This window comes from Capsicum annuum, chromosome 8 (assembly GCF_002878395.1).
Source record: "Capsicum annuum cultivar UCD-10X-F1 chromosome 8, UCD10Xv1.1, whole genome shotgun sequence".
Lineage (NCBI taxonomy): Eukaryota > Viridiplantae > Streptophyta > Magnoliopsida > Solanales > Solanaceae > Capsicum > Capsicum annuum.
Window position 1 is genome coordinate 8,327,352 of NC_061118.1, and position 8,696 is coordinate 8,336,047.

Genomic DNA, 8,696 nt, shown 5'->3' on the forward strand with positions numbered 1-8,696 from the left:
AAATTAAGGTTTATCAAAACAAGGATTCGGCGACATATGAGGCTACCAAAGAAGTCAGGCTATAGGATCAATGGGGTTTAACTAAGGTCATACATAAGGGTAGGTACATAAAGTCTTTACAATTTGGTTAACAAAGAAATGCCTAAATCACTTCCTACACCAAACACATGGGGCAAGTTCTATTCATTACTAGACATGCAGAATATAAACAAACACTCACTCATAATGTGCATGCTAAGAATCAAGTCGGATCCTTGTGAGTTTCGATATTGTACTTTATTAAATTCACATTAAGCCGATTAAGGAAAAATACACTTGTTGGGACTTATATTTAGAAACATCTCATTTTGTTTCAACATAATCAAATTAAAACATTTTTCCCAACACACCGTATTTTTCACAGGTAGTAATCAGGGTCCTATTATGTTCTTAGCTTCTAAAGACATACTCCCCTTAAGACGGTCGTCATCCATCTATCATAAGGGAAGGCAACTAACTATGACATTGCATAAAGAAAATTGCCTAAAAGGGCCTATATAATACTTGTAATCTGAAAATTTACCACAAAGGGTGAAAATAAAATACTGTAAATAAAGCAAATATTTTTAACTCAATTACCAGAAAGGGCAATATTGTTAACTTATAACCCATAAAAAAATTATTCATCCAAACCAATCAAAAACCAACACTGTTCAGAAATAAATAAAAGGGATGGAGATAAAAAAGATTTATGACCAACCACCCCATACTTAAACATAGCATTGTCCCAATGCTAATAATTAAGCATAATGCAGGGTGGATGGTACTCCCTACTCTGTCGAATGTTACCATGGCCATTGCGTCATCAGCATCATTATCATCAAAATCATCACCTGAGTAACCATGATCATCAGACTGCTCACGATCCTTGGACTTATTATCTGAATATGTCATACACCTTTTCTCATCTATAGGAACATCATCATCCATGGGTTTATCAAAATCTGGGCCAATATGCAACAAAGTCCGTGCATGAGGTCCCAATGTATAGTCAAGCTCTAGAATACGAATCTCCTGTTGGGTGGCCACACGCCCCCAGTCCTCAACTGCAGCATCGTTAGCCCATACATACGGGTCGTGATATCATCACCACGAGCATTATGCTCGGGCATAGTCAAATTCATATCATGAGGAGTTGGTCCCTTGGTGCGAGAAATATCAAGTGGCCTGTCATCCACATGTGGTAAATAGTCTGTATCCTCCTCAGGCACACCATGTTGCCTTAAAAATCTTGTTAGTAACCCATCAAATCCATATCTCTTACCTCCAAAAAATTAGGCCTTTCTCATTGCCGAGAAAATAATGGAACCAACATTCACATCCACATCATCTCTTATCAAGGCATAATTAAGACATACCTTATCACGAGTCACCTCCGTCATATGTTTCCCCTGAACCAGGCAAGCATAGATAATTCTTACCCATAAATATTCATCCCTATTCAAGTGAGCAAATGGAAGGGAAACATGCATACCTCTCTCTTTATGGCGAATCCACCTAGCCGTAGATCTAGTGCCACACAGAAGATGACGGATATGCTGATAGGGAGGCTCAATGATCATTGTCTTCTATGGCTCTGGATCTATAGAGGGTGCACCTAACAGCTCATTAACAGTGTTTGTAATGAAAGTTATCACTTGCCCACGTACCTCAACCTCTAAATCTTTCGGGTTCCAATTTGCATAGAATTCCCGAGCTAAGCTCAAATTACATGGACCCTGTTGCTCAGAGAGAAAATTCATATGGTGTGCCTCTATCTTTCTCACCATCGAAGGATATTCCTTCATCAAAGTTGCCCAGTAAATAAAATAATCAGCTGAATATTTTGACTCTTTTTGTTGTGAGTACCATTTTCGTCCTGCCGCAGCTACAGCCTTGATCCTAAATTTCTTTTACCCTCTCGAAACATAGGGGGATACAGGTACCCTGTCAGCGTCACGACTCCTCTTGTGCCTAGGCTCGGATGGTCCAGCTGCATTCTTACCTTTGCTTCTTGGTTGGTGGCTGCTTGACAATGTACCTATTAAATATAGCAGCCCACAAACATATAACACAAGCACCTTCAAATCTAATCACCATTAAATATGGATGCACTAGGGTACTCAGACTTCCCCTTTCTAATTCACCATTAATCCAACAATTAAACATGAAAACATTTCATAATTATGACAGTTAACAATTTCAGAAATGGCTTAAAGATTGAACAGCTTTTACAGACATATATACCTTTATTAACCTATTATTCCCCCTTAATAATTTAATACATGCTTTCCCTGTATCACTCCTAGATCCAAATCAACAACACTTACTTTGATCATAAATAACTAACACTAAGATGGTGTTGAATCGAGATCCACCCCACACTGAGTTGCTATTATATAGTGAATCAAGAAACTCCTAATTTATTGAATTTCAACACATAGTATTGCAAACATGAAATTGTCAATCAATTTATATCTCGAACCTTTAGAGGAACCAAATCAATTAAACCATGATTCTCATTTCAGAATACACTTGCTTCCCACATGAGAAATATCAAACCCACAACAACATGTCATCATCACATCTTAAGGTTCTCACACAATTTTGACAATTAACATTCAATGAAAGTTCAAATTAATTAAACCAAACCTTTGAATATTTTACTAGTGTTTCAATCAAATTTGCAGAACACAAAACTTATAATAATAGTAAAACACATGAGTTAATAAAACTTAAACACTAAATATAATCAAAACTTACCTAGTCTTAGTTAACAAGATTGAAGATTAAGTTGAGAACTTCTTGTTGTTGCTCAAAATTGACAAAATTATAAAGGGAGCAAGTTTAGTGTTTTCAAAAAAATTGGGGTGACGCAGCTAGGGTTACGTGAGTAGAAGGGAAATGGGTAAGGTAAGGTATTTATAGAGGGGTAAATTAGGTTTAATTTTTTTTACCGTTGGGTACAGTCAATGCGACACGTAAGTAATCGTGTTGAAGAATCGACGCGACGCATCAAGTTAGCATCGATTCTCTGGAAGTTGCATTAAAAAATTAATCTAAGTATTACCTATATGCCAACCGATGCGGCGCGATGGAAAATGTGTTGGTGAACCGACGCGACACGTCAGAATCGCATCGGTTTACTGGAAATAGCCTTGAAAAAAAATTTTAACTGTGGAATTTATGTCCATCGATGCGACACGCCAAGATAATGTCGGTCCACTGGAAATTGCATCCAAAAACTTTTCTAAGGATAAATTTTTTATACCTAATGCATCTTTTCTTACCCCTTACCTTTTTCTCACCATGTAACAGTTATTTACTTACTCAAAAACCCATCTTCACCATCTTCGTTTATTCTCTATCTCCACCAACTTTCTAATTCCTGCACATCAATCGAAAACAACAAAATTATGTAAGAAAAAATGGGTTGCCTCCCACCAAGCGTCTTATTTTCGATCATGGAACGACTCATTTTTTTGTATTTTTCTTTTTGTTTTTCACTACTAAAAATTAAACTACCTATTACATTACACTTGTGGGTTGCCTCCCACATAGTGCATTATTTTACGTCGTAGCATAACTTAGCTCAACATTACTCATCAACAAAAGTGATACATTCCTTATGCTTATCCAGATGATCCACCCAATAGTGCTTAACACGATGTCCATTTACCAGAAACTTTTTCGTTTTTTCTTTATTCTACAACTCTACAGCTCCATGAGGTGTCATACGCACCAACTCAAAAGGTACAGACCATTTCGATCAATTCACCCAAAAATAACTTAAGCTTTTAATTGAACAATAAAACAAGTTGTTTGGGTTTAAATACTCTCTCTTGAATTTGCTTATCATGCCATCTCTTGGTATTCTCCTTGTATAGTTTGGAATTTTCATAGGCATGAAGCCTAAACTCATCAAGCTCATTTAACTACAATAATCTTCTTTCTCCTACCACAGTCATCTTAAGATTCAGCTTTTACATGGCCCAATATGCTTGGTATTCCAAATCCACAAGAAGATAATAAGTTTTACCATACACCAAGAGATATGGAAATGTCCTAATGGGTGTCTTGTAAGCTGTTCGATAGGCCTAAAGTGCATCATCTAGCTTCTTCGCCCAATCTTTTCTCTGCCCATTCACATTCTTCTGGAGTAATTGCTTAATCTCCCGATTGGACACCTCAACTTGTCCACTGGTTTGGGGATGGTACGCAGTAGCAACCTTGTGTCTAACACCATATTTAGCAAGAATATTTCTAAACTAAGTATTGATAAAGTGCGTACCTCCATCACTAATTATCGCTCTCGATGTACCAAATTAGAAAAATATATTTTTTTCACAAATTTCAGCACCACTCTTGCATCATTAGTCGGACTCGCCACAACTTCCACCCATTTAGATACATAGTCAACCGCTACTAGAATGTATAAATTTCCTTTTGAAGGTGGGAATGGGCCCATGAAATCAATCCCCCAAACATCAAAGACTTCAATTTCTAAAATATTGTTGAGGGGCATCTTATGACGCCTAGATATGGTACCCACCTTTGACATTGATCACAATTCTTTATGAAAGCAATTGCACCCTTAAACAACGTAGGCCAAGAAAAACCTAATTGCAGCACTTTTCTCGCAATCCTCTCACCCCCATGTTATCTGCCATAAGGAGATGAGTAGTAATCTTCAAGCACCTTTGAAAATTCAGCCTCTGGGATACACCTACGAATGACTCCATCTGGACCCCGCTTAAAAAGATATGGTTCATCCCAAATATAGGCACCTGAATCATGGATTAATTTCTTTCTTTGTTGTGTGGTGGAATCAAAAGGGTATACCTCACAAGCTATCAAATTCAAAATATCAGCATACCATGGGAACTCAACTGCATCTAAATACAATAACTTTTCATCAGGGAACTCTTCCTTAATACTAAGATACTCATCAACAATATGGTTCCGACTTTCCAGCCGTGATAAGTGGTCAGCAACTTGATTTTTAGCTTCCGTCCAATCTCGAACGTCAAAATCAAATTCTTATAATAGAAGAATCCACCTAATCAGTCGAGGTTTTATATCATTCTTGTTTCACAAGATACTTTATAGCAGCAGGGTTAGTATGAACAATGACCTTAGTGCCAACTAAGTAAGATCAAAACTTGTTGAATGCATACACCACTGCCAGCATCTCTTTTTTCATAATAGTATAATTAACTTGAGCATCATTCAACACTTTGCTAGCAGAGTAGATTGAGTGAAATACCTTGTCTCTTCTTTGACCCATCACAGCTCTCACAACAACATCACTAGCATCGCACATCAGCTCAAACGGTAACTCCCAATCTGGTGCAATCAGAATAGGTGCTTCAATCAACTTCTTCTTTAGTTTTTCAAACGCTGCTTGGTAATCATGCCCAAACTCAAACTTTGCCTCTTTCTCCAATAATTTGCATATGGGGCTTGCAATCTTTAAGATATCTTGAATGAACCACCTATAGAAACCTGCATGACCCAGAAAGCTCCACACACCTTTGACTACGACTGGATGTGGCAACTTTTTAATCACTTTAACCTTCACCTTATCTACTTCGAGTCCTTTACATGACACTCTATGACCTAGGATAATTCCTTCCTTAACCTAAAGTGGCACTTTTCCCAATTTAGCACCAAGCTTGTCTCTTCGCATCAAGCTAAAACTCTGTCAAGATTCTGCAAGCACCTTTCAAAAGAATTACCATGCACAGAGAAATCATCCATGAATACCTCCACAAAGTCTTCAACCATGTCAGAGAATATAGTCATCATACATGTCTGAAATATAGCAAGTGCATTGCATAGGCCGAAGGGCATGCATCTGAATGCATATGTTCCATAGGGACATGTAAAAGTGGTCTTCTCCTGGTCTTCCGATGCTATAATTATCTGATTGTAACCGGAGTACCCATCCAAAAAACAATAATACTTTTGTCCTGCCAATCTATCCAGCATTTGGTCAATGAAAGGGATAGGATAGTGATCTTTATGAGTTGCTTTATTCAACATTCAATAGTCAATACAGATTCTCCAACTAGTCACCATGCATGTGGGGATCAACTCATCATCATCATTAGTTATCACGGTCATCCCTTCTTTTTTCAGTACACAATACATTAGACTTACCCATTTTCTATCAGAAATTGGGTAGACAATACCATTATCTAACCACTTTATCACTTTTTTTACCACCTCCTTCATTATAAGATTCAACCTTTTTTATGGATGCACTCTAGGTCTATATCCCTCTTCCATGTAGATGTTGTGCATGCAAAATACTAGATTAATTCCTTTATTATTAGATATTTTCCACCCAATTGCTTTTCTTCTCCTTTTTAGAACTGCTATGGCTTCCTTTGCCTGTACATCTGTTAATCCTGTGGACAAAATAATAGGGAAAGTATCTTGATCACCAAGAAAAACAAATTGTAAATGAGGAGAAAGAACCTTAAGCTCTAAGTTAGGAGCTTTTTCAACTGATGGCTTAGGCGATAGACCAATTGGCCTATTCAATGGTTCGACAGGCACTTTCATCATCTCAACCACTGCCAAATTCATAAGCTGGACCAATTCCAATGCTTCCATGTCTCCATAAAGATCATGACCCATCAAAGCTCGCTCTAATGGATCATCAGACAGTAGCAACTGCCACTCAGAAGCAAGGTCAATAACCGATATGGATAACAACTCCTCATATATAGCTGGCAGTTTCAATGCCTTATACACATTAAAAAATTCTACTTTATCATGCGCTCACATTGTTATTTTCCTGGCTGCTACATCAATTAGTAACTTTCCTGTTGCTAAAAAAGGTTGTCCCAAAATAAATGGAACCACAGGATTAGCCTCAAAGTTAAGAATTACAAAATCCACCAAAAAGATTAACAATCCTACTTGCACCAAAACATCCTCGATAATACCATCCAACCTGACAAGTGATTTATCCACCAGCTGCAAAATAATAGTAGTAAGTTTGGGACTCCCAAGGCCCATCTTCCGGTACCACAATATGGGCATAAGATTTATGCTAGCTCCCAACTCACACAATCCACGTGCACAAATAGTTTGCCCAATGGTAATCTACAAAGTGAAACTACCCGGATCTTTAAGCTTCTTGGGCAATTTGTTTTGAATCTTGGACGTGCACTCTTGCGTAAGTGCAACTGTAGCATACTCGGTCAACCTGTTCTTATTTCGAACTATATCCTTTAAATATTTTGCATATTTTGGCACACTTTGCAAAATGTCAACAAGAGGAATATTCACTTAAACCTGCTTCAGAAGATCTAAGAGCTTCTTGTAACTCACCTGGTCTGGATGTTTCCTTTCCCTTTGAGGAAAGGGTAAAAGGAGATTCTTTTTGTCCATATGAATTTATTCACTTGCCATTTTTCCCTTGATTTTTTCTGTATTATCTTTGGTGTTGTCATCAATAATTGTAGGACTTACCTGCTCCTGAACTGTCTCCTTAGTTTGCAGCCTACTCATTGTTGTTACCGTATTTTCTTGCTTGGGATTTGTCTCTTTATCGCTAGGTAATGCTCCTTGAGGTCTTGTATTCTGTGCCCCCACAATTTGACCCAATTGTAACTCTAAATTTCTCATAAGCAATTGTTGACTCTTCAACTCAACTGCAAACTATGCATGTTGAGTCTTAATGTCAGCTACAAATTGCGCTTGTTAAGCCATAAACTGCTTCATCACTTCCTCCATATCGCTAAATTGAGTAGTCGCCTGAGTATTTTGAGTTGGCTGAGGATTTGGTTGTACTTTTCCCTTGTATTGATTTGCATTCTACGCCTGATTTCCACCCCATGAGAAATTGGGATGATTCCTCCAGTTGGGATTATAAGTATTACCAAAATTTTGTTGTCTCTGCCGATTTGCAATCCTCATATAATTGACAGAATTCGGATTAGCCGTACAAGCATCAATTGTGTGCTCTCCACTTCCGTAAAACTCACACCAAGAGTTCACTTATTGGACTGCATTTATTATGGTTGCTGGTTGTGTAACACCCAACTTTATGTTATTGAGATGAGTAATCATATGATTTTGCATGGCTGTGATCTGTGCCTATAATGTAGTAAACTAATCTACCGCCAATACCCCTGTAATTTTTTTAGGAGTACTCCTTGAGTCTACATGCCAGTTAGGGTTCCCTTGTGAAATCTGATTCAATAGTGTGTACAATTCCTCATATGTCTTCTCAAGAGCCTGTGCACCTGATGCTCAATCCAAGAGAATCTTCGTATTTGGCTCCAATCCTTCTATGAAAGTATGGACAAGAACATTATTAGATTGATGATGTTGAGGGAAATTTATGAGCATACCCTTAAATCTTTCCCAAGCTTGGTAGAGATTCTCTCTATCTTTCTGCCTAAAACTCAAGATTTCACTCCTCAAGCATGTCGTCTTTCCAAATAAAAAAATTAAATAAGGAACTTTTGAGATAGATCTTCCCATGAAGTGATGGAGAGTGGTGGTTCATCATGTAACCACCTTTTTGTTTCCCTATTTAAAGAGAAAGGGAAGAGTGTCAATCTAACATAGTCAGAATTCATCCCTTTAGAAATGTATGTATCACTGATTTCCAAGAAAGTCTGCATATGTTGTTGCGGATCTTCGTGTGAAAGGCCATG

The 8,696-nt window shown here is 37.7% G+C and overlaps 1 non-coding gene across 1 annotated transcript; it reads left to right on the top strand.

The window, feature by feature from the left end:
- The first annotated feature begins 8,356 nt into the window (after positions 1-8,356).
- LOC124886762 lies at positions 8,357-8,463 on the top strand. The gene has a single exon (XR_007044173.1). It is a non-coding gene; the product is annotated as a small nucleolar RNA R71 (small nucleolar RNA).
- Positions 8,464-8,696: the final 233 nt, after the last annotated feature.